This window comes from Eurosta solidaginis, chromosome 4 (genome assembly GCF_040869045.1).
Source record: "Eurosta solidaginis isolate ZX-2024a chromosome 4, ASM4086904v1, whole genome shotgun sequence".
Classification (NCBI taxonomy): Eukaryota; Metazoa; Arthropoda; class Insecta; order Diptera; family Tephritidae; genus Eurosta; species Eurosta solidaginis.
In genome coordinates, this window is record NC_090322.1 from 248,075,345 (window position 1) to 248,094,699 (window position 19,355).

At 39.3% G+C, this 19,355-nt stretch overlaps 1 pseudogene; it reads right to left on the bottom strand.

Annotated features, from left to right (window-relative positions):
- LOC137251251 (cytochrome P450 4g15-like) overlaps window positions 1–19,355 on the bottom strand; it is a 195,137-nt pseudogene that overhangs the window by 89,921 nt on the left and 85,861 nt on the right.

Below are 19,355 nucleotides of genomic sequence, written 5' to 3' on the forward strand. Positions count from 1 at the left end.
AGCCATCTTTAATGCAGCCAATGTGTTATTAACAAGCAACGTCAGTGGCATAGTGAGAGGGGGCATCTTGCCCCGGGCGCTACTCACAGGGGGCGCCAAATTGTCCGCAAAGCAGAGCTTCCTGGATAATTTGTATTATTATTATAACTGATTTCTGGAAAAAAAATTTCTATACCACAGGTTGTGGAATAATTGAAAGCATATATCTTTTTTCCTCACGTTCAACGTTACGATGCTTTAACAAAAACTGTCAAACGTGAATCTGAAACACGATGGAGCGCGAGAAAACAAGCGGTTTGCGTTATCGTCGATGGGCTAGAGAATGTAGTATAGCACTTCGAACAATCAGCTGAGTATACTAACACGACAAATGACACCAGTAGCGCAGCTACAGTTCTGTTGCAAAATATACTAAATGTTAGTTTAACAACATTAGTTCATTTCTGGTATGATATTTTAAGTAGGATTGATCGTGTGCAGCTCAGATTACAATATCCGGGGATGAATTTTAAAGAAGCGTATCATGATCTTAAATCCTTAGCGACTGAACTATGCGAAATTCCACACACTCTCTGTGAAGAAGCAATAGTAAAAGCGAAGCCTATAGTAAAACGTGTAAGAAGGCGCCGCAAAATGCCCGGAGAATCGGCTAGAGTTTTTCCGCAGAATGTGAAATTTCTCGCGTTATGAAAAGTGTTCTCGATCATCTCCAACAAGAAATACGTACAAGCAGGACCGGATTAACCCTCAACGGGGCCATAGGCAACCATCAATTTGGGGGCCCCCTTTTCACGTCGTGCTCTTCTTTTTTCGATTAAAAAATACAACTTAAATCTTTCATAAAAATTTTATTGTCACAATGTAATAATATCAATAAAATTACTATCTACACTTTAATCATGTCGTTTTCGGCAAATCCATCATTTACATATATCATCAATATCGATTTTGTTCAATATATCTATTGTAGCTCTTTCAGCATCTTTGATTCTTTTTAATTGCGAGAAGGATCGTTCGGCAGAACAATTTGTGATCATTAATGTTAAAAAAATCCGAAGAGCTATTTCTGTGTTAGGAAATACATCGGCTAATTGGTCTTCCATTAGAATCTTATACAAATGACTATGAATTTTTTGTGCATCAGTGTATTTGGAGTTCACGTAACTTTGGAATTTTTTTAATTTCACTGAAAAATTCTTCCAAATCTCTAGAATAAAAACGAACTAAGCTATTTAGAGCTTCGTGGAGGTCTCCATCACTTAGAGAGAAGTTGATGAGAAATGCAAATCCCTCTGAAACTTCCATATATACTTTCGCAAGTCATTTGATTTCACTGTGAAGATTTGTTGATGATTTCGAGGGAAACTTTTGTCCTAAAATCATCGCGAGGCGAAAATTTTGCTTCTGGAGCATTTCCGTCATTCGGCTGTTTTTTTCTACGACGAGTACGTTTTACGATTTCTGTATAACATACACTAGGTAATAATTGTTTAGTTTTTTCCTCAGTAATCAGTTTGATTTAACCACACTTTTGTGAAGTACGCGATATTGAAGTATACATAATTGTACTAGTCCCAAAGTCGACTAAATATAGACCATATTACAATACTGAATATTGGAGTTATTTATTCGACACTTCAACGATACGAACGTTAGCAGAAGGTGTAAAATATCAGGAAATACCCAAATTCGTTACAATACATTCATTTATTTGTCATCCATCATTAATCATTCAGTCTTTCATCATTCTAGTTGAAATTTCCGCTTGAAGGCTTCTACACATTCTGTTCCAAAAATAGCCGAAATTTTTCAAAATAAAAACAACCAGTGTACATTTTGAGATAATTCGTTTTTATTATTCAATATTCGCTCATACAATTTGTCAAATGAGAAGGAAATGTCCTTTTTAGAAACCTTGTCTAATTCGTCGGTCGTCGCCTTTTGAACGCGGTCAATTGAGTATTATTTATTTGAGTAAAATTTATTTTCAGTTCTGATTATATTTTTCTTTCACTCTCTAGAATTGTATGTTTGTGGGAAAATTTTAAAAGTCTTTTTAATTTTTCGGGGGCCACCGATTTTAGGGGCAACTGCCTATTCTGCATAATTGTTAATCCGGCCCTGCGTACAAGATTTACACGACCAAATGACCTTAATTTTAGGTTTGGATTCCTCTTAGACGTTGGAAATCTGTTAAAATTTTATAATACAGATTTCGATGGAACAGAATTTTTATCGAAATATGTGACTGCAAAATATAACTTTATGTTAGGCCATGTTATTCGAATGAAAGATGACGCTCCGGCCAACAAAGTGTTTCTATCGGAACCCGCCTATGGAAGCAGAGGTAGAGGGCGGCGCCCACTCCGTTGGAAGGATCAGGTGGAAAACGACTTAAACTCCCTTGGTGTGACCAATTGGCGCCGGTTGGCAGAGAGAAGAAGCGACTGGCGCTCCTTGTTGGACGGCCATGACCGTTTAAGCGCCAATTAAGTAAGTAAGTAAGTATAAAAGCAATTGAACCAGGGCGCAAGAAAACCTCACTGCACCACTGAGCCACTTCCATGGTTTTTATTGCGTACCACATCATTACATACCGATAATACTGCACAGTTACCTTAAAGCGGTTGTGGCTCAATATCTGTGTTGAAAAAAAATTATTTTGCACTCATTAATGAATATAAATCATAGTCAGTCGTTGCCTATCCAATTTATGTTTCGTAATACCAGCTAGCGTGCTGGTGAGAAGCGGGTTTTTTTTAGCCATGTGCCATCAAATTACTTTTCCTTGAAATTCCAATTTTCACGTTTATACTATCCGTCAGCTGCGTGACAATTTCTGTGCCAGTTTTAAATGTGTTCAGAAGAACTTTCCTGATAATATCCCTATCATAGCGTTCAGTGGCCTTTCGTGGTCATCCGCTTCCAAAACGAGTGGACAAAGTCAGGGATTCTATATATTTCACCTATAATCTCCTTAGGGATGAATCATTGCTATGTACATCGTCTACGGTATTTTTATTTCGGGTGATTTGCGGTTTGTAGACAATGGTATGATCGATCATTCCATGAAAATGGTAAACTACAATCGCGGGACCAATTTCAGTAGAGTTTTTTTCGCATTAGTACGCGCACACCATCTCAACAAACATTCCTAAAGTTTTCTCTGTAAACTTACCCAATAAAATCTCCACGGTAGCTTCGCTCATATAATCATGACAATCAAATGTTTTACCACCTTCAGATCGCAATTTATGTACAACATTTCGCAAGTTCTCATTAAATAGATCAATGAAGCTTTTCAAAACATTCAAATGAAATGTTGGAGCTATTGGTTTTCGATGAACTCGCCATTTTGCACCTAAGATGTTAAATGGAAAAATAAACATTAATTTTTTTCAATTTATTTTTTATTAAGTAAGATATTTAAAACTACAGAGTTATCACATATTTTCTTAAGAGATACAGTTTCAATGAACTTTACAACTATAACATTGCGATTACATATTTATAAGTTTGGAAATGAATAAAAAGTTAACAAAAAGCCTTTATATACTTATTTACATAGTTATTATTATAGGTATATTTGTATGTAATCACCTAAAATAATTATTAATTTAAGCTATCGGCTAACGAGTTTATAAGGGGATTGTTTGAATATTGACAGTGTCTATTGAATTTTTCAATAATCTTAAGTATTTGGCCCGAAACCAGTTCACATTTGTTATCAAGCGTTTTGTGGAGTGGTGCCATGGTAAATTAAGCATAATTTTTAAAATTTTGTTTTGACGCACTTGTAATTTCATAATGTGGGTTTTAGCACAGATTCCCCAAATGGGACATCCATATAACATCATAGATTCGAAAATTACTTTCGCTATTATAATGTTGGCATTGCTAAGTTTTGATTTCATATTTATTAGAGGATATAACATTTTAATTCCTAAATCAATTTTCTGCAAAACACTCTGAATATGATAGTTTAATATCAAGCGTTTGACTTTGTTGGGCCAGGTGAACCGTAAATTATTTACTTGAAGAGTTGAAATTGGAAGGTAAGAAGGTTTTCTTCTTCTCGTGAAGAAGATTGCTTGTGTTTTTCCAGAGTTAATTTTGATTTTCCATGTGAAGAAATAATCAACTAATATATCTAAGGCACATTGTAATTCGATCGCCGTTTGCTGACCGAATTTGTGCGAAGACCACACAGCAACATCGTCTGCGTAAAAAGAATATTTTCAACTGCTAACTTTTTCTATATCAGAACAGAAGATAATATACAGAAGGGGGCCGAGCACTGAGCCCTGAGGTACCCCTGCTGGTAGTTGTACGAGATCTGAGAAGGTATCTCCAATTTGTACGCAGAAATAACGATTGGTTAGATAATTCTGAATAATCTTAATTAAATGAGGTGGAAACCGAAAATTTATAAGTTTGTAAATTAGCCCATTATGCCATACTGAGCCAAATGCTTACTCAATATATAGTAAGACGAGAGATGTTGACTTCCCTTTGCCAAATTCATTTTTTACATCATTGCAGAGTCGTTTGATGGTATGAGCAGTGGAATGAAATTTACGAAATCCAAACTGTTCATGAGGGATGATGTCAGTGGATTCTAAAAACTCCCAGATTTTTTCTTTTAATATCTTCTCGAGTACTTTGCCAAGACTGCTGAGTAGACTTATGAGGCGATAACTCGACTTGAGATTATTTGGCTTACCTTCTTTATGTATTGGAATGACGGTGGGTACTTTCCAAGTGTCAGGAAAATATTGGAGTTTAAGACAACAGTTAAAGATAAAGGTTAGATATGCAATGGCATTTTGACTATTTTTGACTTCATCTAAGCCGGAAGCTTTTTTAGAATTTAGAAAAGAAATAGTAGTAGATACGCTATTCTGTGTGACATAGAAAGATTGAGGGGATTCAACTACCTGAGTATCAAATTGAGCCACAAAGGTGTTAACTCTGGTGGTGTGGGAAGGACAACCAAGGTTTTCGGATACTATGTGATATTCCAGAAAATTTTCAGAAAAAGATTCTGCCTTTTCTTCATTTTTATATAATGTAATGTTGTTTGATACAATGGAAGGAATAACGTCATTTTTCTTTTTCAGTATTTTGGTTATATTACAGAAAGGCTTGACCTTTCTTCAAGGGAGCTCAGTCTGTTGTTCCATTTTTCGTTCCTAAACCTAAAAATCTCATTCTTAATCAGAGCATTGTAGTATTTCAACAACTCATAGTCTGTTTGTTGTCGATATCGTACCCATTCTCTGCGATATGAATTTCTTAATTGTATTATGTTCAAAATGGATGCAGGTAATTTGCAATGATATATATCATAGGCTACTTTAGGAACAGAGAGTCTCACAGCGTCCAAAATCTTACCTGTAAAGAGCTCAATTTCTTTATCTACACTAATTTTGCTAGTAGCTTCACTTATGTCCATAGACATGTTATTGAATTCCCGTTTTAGAAACTGGTTGTATCTGTACCAATTGGCACGCTTGTAGTCAAAGCGTAGGGGCTGATTAAATGAAATATCGAGTTTCATTTTGAACTCGACTGGCAAGTGATCGGAGCTGGGCGCGTCTACTGCGATTGGTTGAGAGATGAATTCAGGTATATTTGATAAAATTAGGTCAATTGTAGAAGGTCTACTCCTGGCAGCAGGGGGAATGTAAGTAGGAGTTTGGGAATGTGACATTGATACAGGATGTAAAATATTTCCCCACGAATTTGCTGGCAAGCAGCCCCATATCCTGTGCCTGCTGTTAAAATCACCACATAGAGCGAATTTGCAGTTTTGATTAAAAAGTTTTCTCAAGTCTGCTTTAAACTTACTTTGGATGCCATTAGAACGTGACCCACCTGGGAAATAAATACTAAACAATTTTATTTTTGTACCATTTTTGGAACACAATTTAATACCAATATTTTCAATTACTTCTGTTACAATGCTTGGGATAACACTAAATTGAATCGATTTTCGGATGAGCATAGCCACACCACCACCATTTCTATGTAAGCGATCTTTTCTTATGACAAAGTAGTCTGAGAGAGATAATTTTTTATTTATAATTTATTATTTAGCCATGTTTCCGAAAGCATGCATATATCTGTTTTGTTGGTTTCTAGGTAATGAAATAACTAATTTTTTTTATTTAGGATACTACGAGAGTTCCACATAGTTAGTCTTAGTGTACCCGTTATGAGTTATTTTGATATAAATATTTAATTGCCAGTTGCGTGATAACATTGAACTAATCTATTTTGGTTTTACATTCTTTTAATTTAATTAAAATATCTAACGTCTATGAATAACTCATTATTTTGATGATTTGTGTTATGTGAACTGCTGTGTAGCCAGGCAGGGCTGGGAGGCAGAGTTGGTGGAAGTACTCTCGAAGTATTGTGTAATGAAGGAAATGAAGAAGAGTTGTAGTTAAACGACTTATACTGTTTTCACACAGAAACTTAATGATCTCATTTTACCTTCTAATGAAATCGTAAATTTTTTGCTTTCACACAGAAGTAACTGCTCGATTAGTATGAAGGACGACATGTCAAGCGAATAAAATGACAATGCTATATGACAGACAATCATGGCGGAACGATACAAGGTGACAGCATGGTGACATACCTACAAACATAAAAAATTCCATGTACTTGTAAATTCGATGGACAAATGTCAAAATCGTACTGCGCCGTTAGTTGATATATCAAATCAAATAAAAAAGGTTATAATCAGCTGTTCGATGCGGCCACCTTGTATCGTTCCGACATGATTGTCTTCTTCACTAAATGCAATTCCTCGTTTAGTGCATAATTATTTGAGTTGACGGGGTGCTGGACAAATTTGCTATAAATTATTTGAATTTTAATTTGTTTATCTTACTGTGTAGCCATAAAAAGTGTAAACAATACCATACTATACAAATTTTAAACAAAATAAAAAATTATTAATCCATTAAAATTTTCAAAATATTTTGGCGCACATATGTAAAGGCTAAAAATGTCACACTGCCCAGTAAAAATCTGAGCCTTATATAATTATTACTTCATATGGCCCAAAGGCTTAAGGTCTTTATTTTGTGTACTTATATCATTAGGCATACAGTTTATGTGAAGATAACGTTATGTATAAAGCTGATGTATAAAGGATTACATAAGGAACTATTTTAAGCCATTAGGAAGAATTTAACCACCCTATTATAAGGCTTATTTCACATTTAAAACAAGGCTTGCATAGAACATAAATACGACACCATCTGACTTTGAGTTCTTTTAATCAGCTATTACAAAACATTATTTATGTATAGATTGGTCATCTCTGGCTGTCGAAGCTTTGGTGATTCCACGGGCGAATCGTTTTTTTGATATGGAATACGCCATACCCCATCCTTACAGAATTAAGGCCTGATGCTCTAAGCCTTTTGGAAATTAAAATAAGTCTTATAAACGGTTCAAATTCTTTGCTGGGTTTTCTCTAGCGCTACCGCCAGGGTTGCCGTTTGGATACAGTTGGGACACCGGTGTCCCATATGGGTTAAAAATGCGGTCATATTGTACACGTATCTCTTAACTTATGTAAACTTAATACCACAAATCAACTGTACAAATATAAAAACCAGCAATTAAGTACAATTAAATTTTCCGTTGAAAAAGAATAACAAAATATTTTACCAAATACGCACTAATTTCATTTCTCTAGAATAAACATAACAACCTTGAATTCGTTATTTTGGTAGATCAAAAGCTGATTTAGAATTTGTATTACCCTTGACGCATTAACCACAAAAAATAAAAAATAAATAATTATTGCTTGGCTCGATTTATCTCCGAGAAGATTTAGGCCGAACTTCTCTTCGAATTTGAGTCTTACTCCCTTTTGATATTCATTTCATTTATTTATTTGAGTCTATGGTTATAACAACCTTACAGACTAGATAGCAATATTGACTTAGAACTAAAGACTTACTATCTTAAAATACATTTACAAACTAATGGCAATGAGATATGAGCTTTGATAAAAATAAGGATCTAGGCATCGCAAAGTCTAAATCAAGATTATTAAAGATTTTGTTACACTCAATTAAAGCCCTCATTATGGGCGCAAAATTATAATAGTTGTATTTAGTGATTTTTATATGGAAGGGTAAGTTAGATCTTAACATCCTACTAGGTACATTGAAGTATAGGAACCCGAGAAGATCCGGAGAATCAATGAAGTCACTATGAATGTCAAAAATGAACATAAGAGAATGAATACTCCTTCTGTAAGCTAGAGATTTTACATCAATAAGCATACACCGACGGCCACCGTGGTGTGATGGTAGCGTGCTCCGCCTACCGCACCGTATGCCCTGGGTTCACACCCTGGAAAAAGCAATATCAAAATTTTAGAAATAAGGTTTTTCAATTAGAAAAAAATTATTCTAAGCGGGGTCGCCCCTCGCAAGTGTTGGGCAAGCGCTCCGAGTGTATTTCTGCCATGAAAAGCTCTCAGTGAAAACTCATCTGCCTTCCAGATGCCGTTCGGAGTCGGCATAAAAAATGCAGGTCCCGTCCGGCCAATTTGTAGGGAAAACAAGAGGAGCACGACGCAAATTGGAAGAGAAGCTTGGTCTTACATCTCTTCGGAGGTTATCGCGCCTTACATTTATTTATTTTTTATTTAAGCATACACCGGTCTAGGTAGTCAAAGCCAACCTAATGAAACACCTCTGTACTCTTTCCAATCTGAGGGAGTGTGAGGCATAGGTCGGGTTCCAGAATATGGAAGCATACTCCAATTTAGACCGCACTTAATAATTATAGAGCATCTTCCTTGTATAAGGTTCTTTAAAATATTTGGCATATCGCTTTACAAAAGCTAAGTTAGAGTAGGCCTTAGGGATAATGTAGTTGACATGGTTAACGAAAGAATAACCTGAGTCAAAAAGTACACCGAGATCCAGAAATTCAGTTACTGCACTGAGTACTTAAGAGTGAGTATGTAGAGGGAGATCGAATTATTGATTTAACATTTGTAGATGTTAAGAACCATTTTGTTTCTTATACTCCACTCAGCAAGCTCATTTAGGTCGCATTGAAGAGCAAGAATATTGCACTAAAAAGCTTAAGATCATCAGCACATAATAGATATGTATTTTGAATGACTAAAACATTCGCCAATATTATTTATAAATAAAAAATAAACAATATAGGACCAAGAATACTACACTGAGGCACACCAGAAGTGGCCACGAAGGGGTAAGATCTGGTACCTTCGATTTCTACAAAGGAAATTCATACAACATCATTTTTATTTCCCGATTTAAAGATTGGCGTGATAGAGGCAATTTTCCACCGATCAATAAAAACACCGGTGGAAAGAGAAAGATTAAAAATAAAACATAAAGACGCCGATAAAGACCAGCTGCATTTCTTTAGTAAGAAAGAAGATTACCCATCTAAATCACGTTTGAATGATGATTTCAAGGCGGAGATGTCATTAATAACGTCAAGTTCAGTAACTGCAACTCCACCAAAGGCCACAAAATTAGCGGGGTTACAAATTGAATGAATATCACTTTCGTTATCAATAACATAATTCGATTTAAAGAAATCGGCAAAAATATTAACTGAGTCTACCAAACTGACAAAAGACTTCTCGTTATAGCTCAAACAAAATGGAATATTTGAGGACCCTTTTTTTGATCGAATGAAATTCCAGAATGCTTTAGGGTTTGACTTGATATCATATTCCTAGCGATTGATATAGTTATTGTATAAAAGCTTGTCAAGTTCATTAAACTGACGCATGAAATTTAGGTATTACTCCCTATGAATGATTAAGTTAGTGGCTTTAAATAATTTAAAATATTTATTCCTTTTATTTTTCAACCGCTTGAGTCCTTTTGTGTACCAGGGAAGCTCATGTACATGTGCCGGCAGAAGGGGAAGATTATTGTACAGTACTACAAGAATGCTATCTGATAAGACATCAAAGCACTCCGAGATATTTTTAGCAAGAAAAAGCGAATTTCAATCTATTTTCGATATAACTAAATTCAATACTTCGACATTCGCGTTTCGATAGTCAAAAGGTCGACTATCATCATCAGAAGTATATACGAAATCTATAAATTTGAGCGATAACTGTAAAGTTATATGATGCATGTCCGACCTACAGATGGGAAAATTACATTCATCTAACTGAAAATTCAAATTTTCATTAACAAAAATAAGATCAAGAATATTCCCTACGAATTTACACACGGTACCTACATATTTTATGCCGATTCCAAACGGAAGCTGATGCAAGTAATATGCATTTTCAATGAAAAGCTTTTCATAGTAGAAATACGCTAGGAGCTCAGGACCTTCGCTGTGGTATGTGAAGCACGCTCCCACCACACCTGGGCTGCCCTTTTTATGTTATTGTAGCAGTGCTTCGCCCCATCCAATAGGTGCGACCGATCACAAATTGTCATCAATATCCTCTAGCGGGAGTCCAAGGAAACTTGCTGTTTCAACACGGGTGGACCATAATTAGAGGGGTGTTAGAGGCGTTGGTTCCACAATACAATTGAGATGGTTGGTGTCATGTGGGGACACGTTACAAGCAGGACATATATTTTGTATGTCGGGGTTGATTCTGGATAGGTAAGAGTTTAACCTGTTACAGTATCCAGATCGAAGTTGAGCTAGAGTGACTCGCGTTTCCCTGGCGAGTGTGCTTTCCTCTTCTGCAAGTTTTGGGTATTGTTCTTTGAGTACTGGATTAATCGGGCAATTCTTGGAATAAAGGTCCGACGCCTGTTTGTGGAGTTCGCTGAGGACCTGCTTATGTTTTTTGGCTTCATACGGCTGAGTTCTCAGGTGCCGTATTTCCTCATAGTTCTTACGGAGATGACTCCTTAAGCCCCTGGGCCGTCTTGGCTCATCAATCAGATGTCTGTTGGGATGCCCAGGTTTCTGGGTATTCAACAGGAACTGTTTGGTTAGCATCACATTTCTCTCCCTGATGGGGAGTATTCTCGCCTCATTATGTAGATGGTGTTCTGGGGACATAAGAAGACAACCCGTGGCGGTTCTGAGAGCAGTATTTTGGCAGGCATGTAGCTCCTTCCACTTTTTATCAATAGGTAGTTTGAGATTTTGACTGGAGTATTATAAGGAATACGCCATACCCCATCCTTACAGAATTAAGGCCTGATGCTTTAAGCCTTTTGGAAATAAGAAATAAGTCTTATATAGGGTTCAAATTTTTTGCTGGGCTTTCTTTAGCGCTACCATCAGGGTTGCCGTTTGGATACATTTGGGACACCGGTGTCCCATATGGGTTAAAATACCGTCACGTTGTACAGGTATCACTTAACTTATGTAAACTTAATACCACAATTCAACTGTTCAAATAAGGAAACGAGCAATTAAGTACAACTCAATTTTCCGTTGAAAAAGAATAACAAAATATTTTACCAAATACGCACTAATTTCATTTTTCTAGAATAAACATAATAACCTTGAATTTGTTATTTTGGTAGATCAAAAGCTGATTTAGGATTTGTATTACGTTTGACGCATTAACCATAAAAAATAAATAAATAAATAATTAGTGCTTGGCGCTATTTATCCCCGAGAAGATTCGGGCCGAACTTCTCTTCGAATTTGCGTCTTACTCCCTTTTAATTTTCCCTGCTAATTTGCAGACAGAACCTACATGTTTTATGCCGATTCCAAACGGAAGCTGGTGCAAGTAAAGCTGTAGTTAACCACCGACGTGTGTAACGTACGTTACGCATGCCGTACGAAATTTATGCCCGTAGTGGCAACGAAAAAAATGTTGCCATCGACCTGTTTGAATGCATGCATATGGAACCATCAACTTTTTCTATTTTAATTTCTGACGTTGTAAAAGGCTGCAATTAATATTAACCAGGTATAAATAGACTAAAAAAATTATAATCTGCACTTTTACATAATTATTTCGAATTATTTCCACAATTTTTCAAACTTTAATTAGGTGTTTTTGCATAAAACTGCAAACGGCCAAAAATTAGCGCACAAACGTTTACTAGGCAACTCTGTCTAGTGAAGGGCGATCAGCTGACACATTCTTACGGAAAAAATCAAAATTGTTTTGATTTCTACGCTCCGGGATATAGTACTAAAAAAACCAGTAAGCTGACATTTTAACAACAGTTTGGAACTACCGAAATAGTTCCAGTTAAACACCTACTTCCAAGGTGTAAATATGTACATACATATCTAGTTCGGAACTATAGAAGAGTTAATGCAACTAAAACAAACTAGGACATCGCCATGTTAAATTCGCCAGTTGGAAGCATGTTAATAATTACACTTGTAAAGTCTGAAAGCACCCGTAGTCAAAACAAATTTCAAATTCTTCTTCTTATGCATTGCTTGAAACAAAAGTTGAGAGTCGGCTACTTTTGGGCATGTCAGATGGCGCTGGTGATGCGCTACTTGTCGCTCTCTATGCATATACATGCAATCTGCTCATCTGTCAGAGCACGATGCTGCATCAAAAATCGTATGTGATGGGGATTTTAGTGGAATAGTTAGTGCGCTGCGCCCAAGTATGTTCCCAACAACCCAGAAAATATTACACATTGTTTCTTACACGTGTTAAATTCGAAAAGATTAGTCGAACACTTATTGTAAGCACGCTTCCCTGTTCCTTCTGCTGGGCATGTATGCCAGCTTTCGTATTTTCATGCTTTCTAACGCACCTTCTCTCATATTGACAATCAGAACTACGTCGAATATTCATTAGCCCTCATATATCGCGGCAATATCATATAGAAAATCGGTTAACACTTTACAATGAGTATTTGAATACCAGAAAATTTTAATAAGATTTTGCCTTAAATCCAATAACAGAAATATTTCTAAGCATGAATTGATATACAACTAACGTATCCTTATAAAAAATAAGTAAGGACTGGACTGTCTGTCTTCGGCTGTGCCGAAGACTTCATACCTTTCATGAATGGGGCTGAACAATAACCTTATCCCATTCGAAATATCCAAATAATCGGCTGTATAAGATAGGAAAGATATAGTGAACAGATGTACATACCTAAGCGATTTTTTAGCGGGTCAGTTTACGTCTCCTGTGACTGTAGGCGATGGGAGGATTGCCGCACCAGCACCACCACAATCCAAGGTGTTGAGGTACCCGTGCCGATGGATGAATGGTCAGCGGGTGGGTTAATACAATTGCTGATCTCGAACATTTCCCTCTTACGCCAGGGCAAAGTGGTCGGTTGTATAAGTGCCTTTTCAACGCATACCGGCTCTGCGGACGAGTGGCCAACCTTTTCCGGCTTACTCGTGGGACCAATATGAACCAAAACGCAAATTATCAAACAAACGAAAAAAAAAAACAAAAACTCGGACGAAACGACAATGGACACAAAAGACTCTACAACGGATATTACGCTGACGAAGACGGAGACGGCGACGACGATAAGGACAACGACTACGGACATTATTTCTCACAGGGCCCCGTTGCCACATGCGACGGGGTCTGAAGAGGAGCGCTAGCGGTAGTACCATCCACAGTACACCAAAGGCTCAAACAGTACCAACAATAACAGTAAAAAGGGTCCAGATGGGTACCACCCACAGCACCCAGGGACCAACTTCCAACCCTAAAGAGGCTGGTGGTACCAACCACAGTACACAGGCCTCCAAAGGAAAGAAGAGGAAAAAAGTCAAGGACAGATTAGGCGTAACAGGTACCAGCGAGCGCTGTATACTCTACGGAGAATACAAAATGGCGAGATCGCAAGCGGTTCTGTTGACGTTGCATCTCTCACATCGGTTGTGGAGAAGTACGAACGCTTCCAAAGGGAGCATCCGACTCCTCAACAACCTAGACAAACAAGCTCGGCTGGGGACGTTTCTCACAAGAGAAACAGATCCGGCCATGAAAATAGCAGGGAGGGTGTTTCAAAAAGCCCAAAGGGGCGGACACGGGACAGACTTCCAGGAGACACTTCAGTGAAGTCGCCAGAGACCACCTGTAAGTGGCCATAGTGGATGCTGACAGTCGATCGCCAGCAACAATTCAGCAGAACTGGGTGGAGATCGAGGTCGGGCTGTCAAAACTTGGCATGCGGCACGTTCGCGACGACCCGACTGGACCGCTCCCAGTCTTTGACTCCTCCGAGACCCTGAGAGAATACAGGATAATCAGGTACGCGGACCAGGTCTCGTTGGAATTTCTGACAAGGTGTGTAACACAAATTAGCGGAGAGGTAAACAATCTGCAGCTAAGGCTAATACCTGCCTCAGAGGTTCCGAAAAGACCTCGTGCGCGCATTTGGCTTCCCCCCCTGGAGGACTCGGAAGAGGAGTTGCTGCACTGCATCAAGCTTTACAACAGCAACATTCCGGCCATAGCAGATTGGCAGCTAATAAAAGAGGAAACGCCGTCGAAAACCAGCAAACCAATCCTGGTGGCCATTTGCGAGGAGTCCCTAGAGGCTCTGGCCAAGGCGGACTACAAAATCGCCTTTGCTTTTCGCATGGCCAAGATGAACAACAGCGGCCACAAGCCCACTTTTATATTCCCTAGTTCAGACAGGTTTCAGGGCTGGGATGAAGTCCTAGATCTAATTTTGACAACCGACGATGAACCGGCGCTAGTGGAAAACTGGAGAGTCTCAGACAAAGCCTCTCTCTCGGACCACCGCTGGGTCTTCTTCGACATCAAATTTGGATCTGGCCAACTGACTCTGACTCACCGCTACAGAAACCCAAGAAGAACAAAGTGGGATAAATTTGTAAGGCTTAGAAATAACCGAACCGCAAAAGCTCGATGAGCTAGTCGGCAAGGTAGAACTCGCGTTAACTACCTCTTACAACAAGTGCACTCCAGTATTAGTATTCGTAAGAAGAAGTTCCCACCCTGGCGGAGCGGGGACCTTAGGAAACTTAGAACGAGAGTAGGGAAGGCATTTAATAAGTGCCTCATAACCAAGGAGTGGCAGCCATATAGGGAGGCGCTCAAAGCATACAAAAAAGCTATAAGGGTAGCGAACGCTGTGTCCTGGCAATCCTTCTGCTCCTCAATAGAAAACACTCGTGAGTCATACAGACTGAGTAAAATTCTGTCCAAAGAACACCACAACAATCACTTCGTAAGAAGTGAGGCAGGCCTATGGACAAACTCAGCAGAGGACTCCCTGGGCACACTCATCAATACTCACTTCCCTAGATGCGATCTAGCACCAGTAAAAGAATCTCTCTGCAGGGACTCTCAGCCCTCAGAAAGCTTACTGGACAGGATAATAGACAGCGAAAAGATCAGGTTTGCCATAAATGGCTTCTCTCCATTCAAATCGCCCGGTCTGGATGGCATTATCCCGGCCCTGACCTATATCCCACAAAGCTGGAGAAAAACAAAATTTATATTTTTGCCAGAAGCGGGCAGACGCACACGAAAATGCCAAAGACTACAGGGCAATGAGTTGACAACCACATTTGTGGATGGACTCAATCAATGCTGGAAAACAGAACCATACAAGCGGATATGGGCTCAGTGACAATGACCCGTAAAGTGGGTAGAGGTACACCCCAGGGCGGGGCCCTCTCGCCACTGCTCTGGGTCATTGCACTGAACGAGATACTACTCGAACTCGACAAGAATGATGTTAGGGCAGTAGCATACGCAAACGACGTGGTCATTGCAGTCTCGGGGCTTTTCCCTCCACGCTAAGCGACATCCTTCAGGGTACGCTAAGCCGGCTACACACCTGGGCGGCATCGTGCGGCCTCAACATCAACTCTAGCAAAACAGAACTGATACTGTTCAGTAACAGAACGAAAATACCAACATTTCGACTGCCCTAACTAGATGGTATGGAACTCTCGCTCTCAACTAGAGTTAAGTATCACGACGTCGTAATAGAAAACAAGTTAAATTGGAAAACCAATATCGAAAAAAGAGTAGAGAAGGCGTATATCGCATACTACTCGTGCATGAGAATAGTCAGCAGAAATTGGGGGCTAAAGCCAAAACTCATGATGTGGCTCTATACGATGGTCATAAGGCCCATCCTGGCGTACGGAGCCATAGCATGGTGGCCTGCCCTGAACAAGCAATACAACACTAAAAAACTAGACAAAATACAAAGGGCAGCATGCGCAGGGGTAACAGGTGCACTTCGATCGTGCTCCACGGGCGCACTAAATGTTATACTTAACCTCCTGCCATTGGCCCTCCACATCAGATATACAGCGATCAGTACAGCCATCAGGCTAAGGGAGTCTAGATGCTGGATAGAAAAACGATATGGCCACACTGACATCCTAACAAGGCTCGCCCATGTGGATTCGACAACAGATTACCTCTCAAAAACACTGATCTTCGACAGAAATTACAAGGTGCAGAAGGTCTAGAACGGATTGGTCGGCCGACAAAGTTGGCAGGGAGGGGGTCACCTCACTCTACACTGACGGATCCAAAATGGACTGTGGCGTCGGCGCAGGTGTCTTCTCCAACCAACTAAATGTCGCAATCCCCATCCGCCTTCCAAACACAGCTAGCATCTTCCAAGCAGAGCTGCAAGGAATAGAGAGGGCCTGCATCTTCCTGCTGTTCACATCCTCAAAAGCCGTCGATAACTGTAAGAGGGTGCTACGTGAAGCAGCTAACCAGGCAGCTATCACATTCAGCTGGGTACCCGGCCACAGGAACACAAAAAAGCGGAAGAAATAGCAAGGGCAGGAGCGTCGTTAGACATCACGGAAGCAGTCGCGGTGCATCGACCACTCAAATTAATTAAAAGAGACATGCTCACTTATCTTAGGAAAATAGCAATCCGTGATTGGTACTCTACGGACACCTGTAGAATCACCAAACTAATCTGGCCAGAGTACAACCAGAAAAGAACCGATGATCTACTAAATAGGTCTAGGCAGGAAATACACAGAATCACGGCCACTATTACAGGGCACTGGCCGTTTTGCCCGCACGCGAGTAGAATGGGTATCCCCTACAATGAGAGGTGTAGGGTTTGTAGACAGAAGATGCCGAGGAATCGGTTAGTCACTTCCGTTGCGAGTGCCCAGCCCTCGTGAACTTTCGGTCCCGAACTCTAGGAAACTATGTGTTTCCCGACTTAAGGGCGGTGTCAAACTCCAGCATCAAGGACATCAGTAGGTTTATTGTTTTACCAAGTGGTTTGAGCAAAGCAATACGCAAGATACATCAGCCAACATATAATTGGTTCCAGGGAAAAGTGCATCAAAATGGCACCTAGAGCGCTACTTGGGCCCGGCTCCATAGCCGGGCAGAACAGCAACCAACCTGCAACAGCATAAACGGCTACCTCCCTGATCTCTCCAGTTTTTTCGAAATCTAGCATTATCACCGACTAAATCCTCCGCGACCTTATTTACAACATGGACGTCCCAAATCTCGACCATTTTGAACATCCACGTCGATGGCACTACGCTACCGACAGTCCTACACAACAAATTCTTGGGTGTGACGTTTGATCAGGATCTACATTTTGGTGAGCACGCAGCCAATTGTACTGAAAATCCAGAGCCGTAATAAAATCCTCAAATCCCTTGCTAGCAGTACTTGGGGAAAAGACAAAGAAACGCTCATTACCACTTATTACTCAACTTCGTTCTGGATACTGAAACAGGTCTAACTCTTACATATCCAAAATCAACCCCGACATACAAAATGTATGCCGGCTTGCAATGTGTCCCCACATGACACCAACCATCTCTTTAATTGTAATGTGGAACCAACGCCTCTAACACCCTTTTCGAGGATATTGATGACAATTTGTGATCGGTCGCGGCTATTAGGTGGGGCGAAACATTGCTACAACAACAACAACAACAGCAACCAATGGAATTGAAGTATAGCATGATCATTAAAACTATAATCTCATTGGTCCACCGTCACTTGAGGTAAAATAATTAATTGGTCCCTGACTAAAAGAAAACCAGATTCTTACCACAAAAAAAACTTCCCTCCACTAAGCTGGTTCTGCATGAAAAGAAACTGGTTTCATAACACCTGGCGACGAGTCACATTCTATGGTTAGTGCGAAATAAATACATATATTCAATTAAGATTTGTAATGCGCAGTTAAGCCCAAAAGTACAAAAATATGGACATCACAACTGTGTTCACATTACTGTGCTCGATTAGACGACCCCCAATTCTTCATGAAAAGCCGTCTTTAATGCGGCCAATGTATTATTAACAAGCAACTCCAGTGGCGCAGTGAGAGGGGGACATCTTGCCCCGGGCGCTACTCACTCGGGGGCGCCAAATGGTCCGCAAAGCAGAGCTTCCTGGATAATTTGTATTTTTATTATAACTGATTTGTGGAAAAAAATTTGTCTACACTAAAAATTGCATGCATATATCCAGAACACTTGCGACAGGTTGTGGAATAATTGAAAGCATATATCTTTTTTTCTCACGTTCAACGTTACGATGCTTTAACAAAAACTTTCAAACGAGCGGTTAGCGTTATCGTCGATGGGCTAGAGAATGTAGTATAACACTTCGAACAATTAGCAGAGTACACTAACACCACAAGTAACATCAGTAGCGAGCTGCAGTTCTGTTGCAAAATATACTATATTTTAGTTTCACAACATTAGTTAATTTCTGGTACGATATCTTAAGTAGGATTGATCGTGTGCAGCTCAGATTACAAGATCCAGGGATGAATTTTAAAGAAGCGTTTTAAGATCATGTTAAACCCTTAGCGACTGAACTATGCGAAATTCCAGACACTCTCTGTGAAGAAGCAATAGGAAAAGCGAAGCCTATTGTAAAACTTGTAAGAAGGCGCTGCAAAACTCTCGGAGAATCGGCTAGAGTCTTTCGGCAGAATGCGAAATTTCTCGCGTTATGAAAAGTGTTCTCGATCGTCTCCAACAAGAAATACGTACAAGATTTACACGAGTAAATGACCTGAATTTTGGATTTGGATTTCTCTTAGACGTTGGTAATCAATTAAAAAAGGATATTAACGACATGGAAAGAAACTGTAAGAACTTTGGTGAATTGTATAATACAGATTTCGATGGAACAGAATTTTTATCGAAATATGTGACAGCAAAATATAACTTTGCAGTAGAAAAGAAATTGAACCTAAAACTCCAAAAAAAATATTTTGCACAGGGCGCAAGAAAACCTCACTACGCCACTGAGCCACTCCCATGGTTTGTATTGCGTACCACATCATTACATACCGATAATCCTTCACAGTTACCTTAAAGCAGTTGGGACTCAATATTTCTGTGTTTTTGGGACTTAATACGCATCGCGAACCTTTACTGAAAAAATTTTA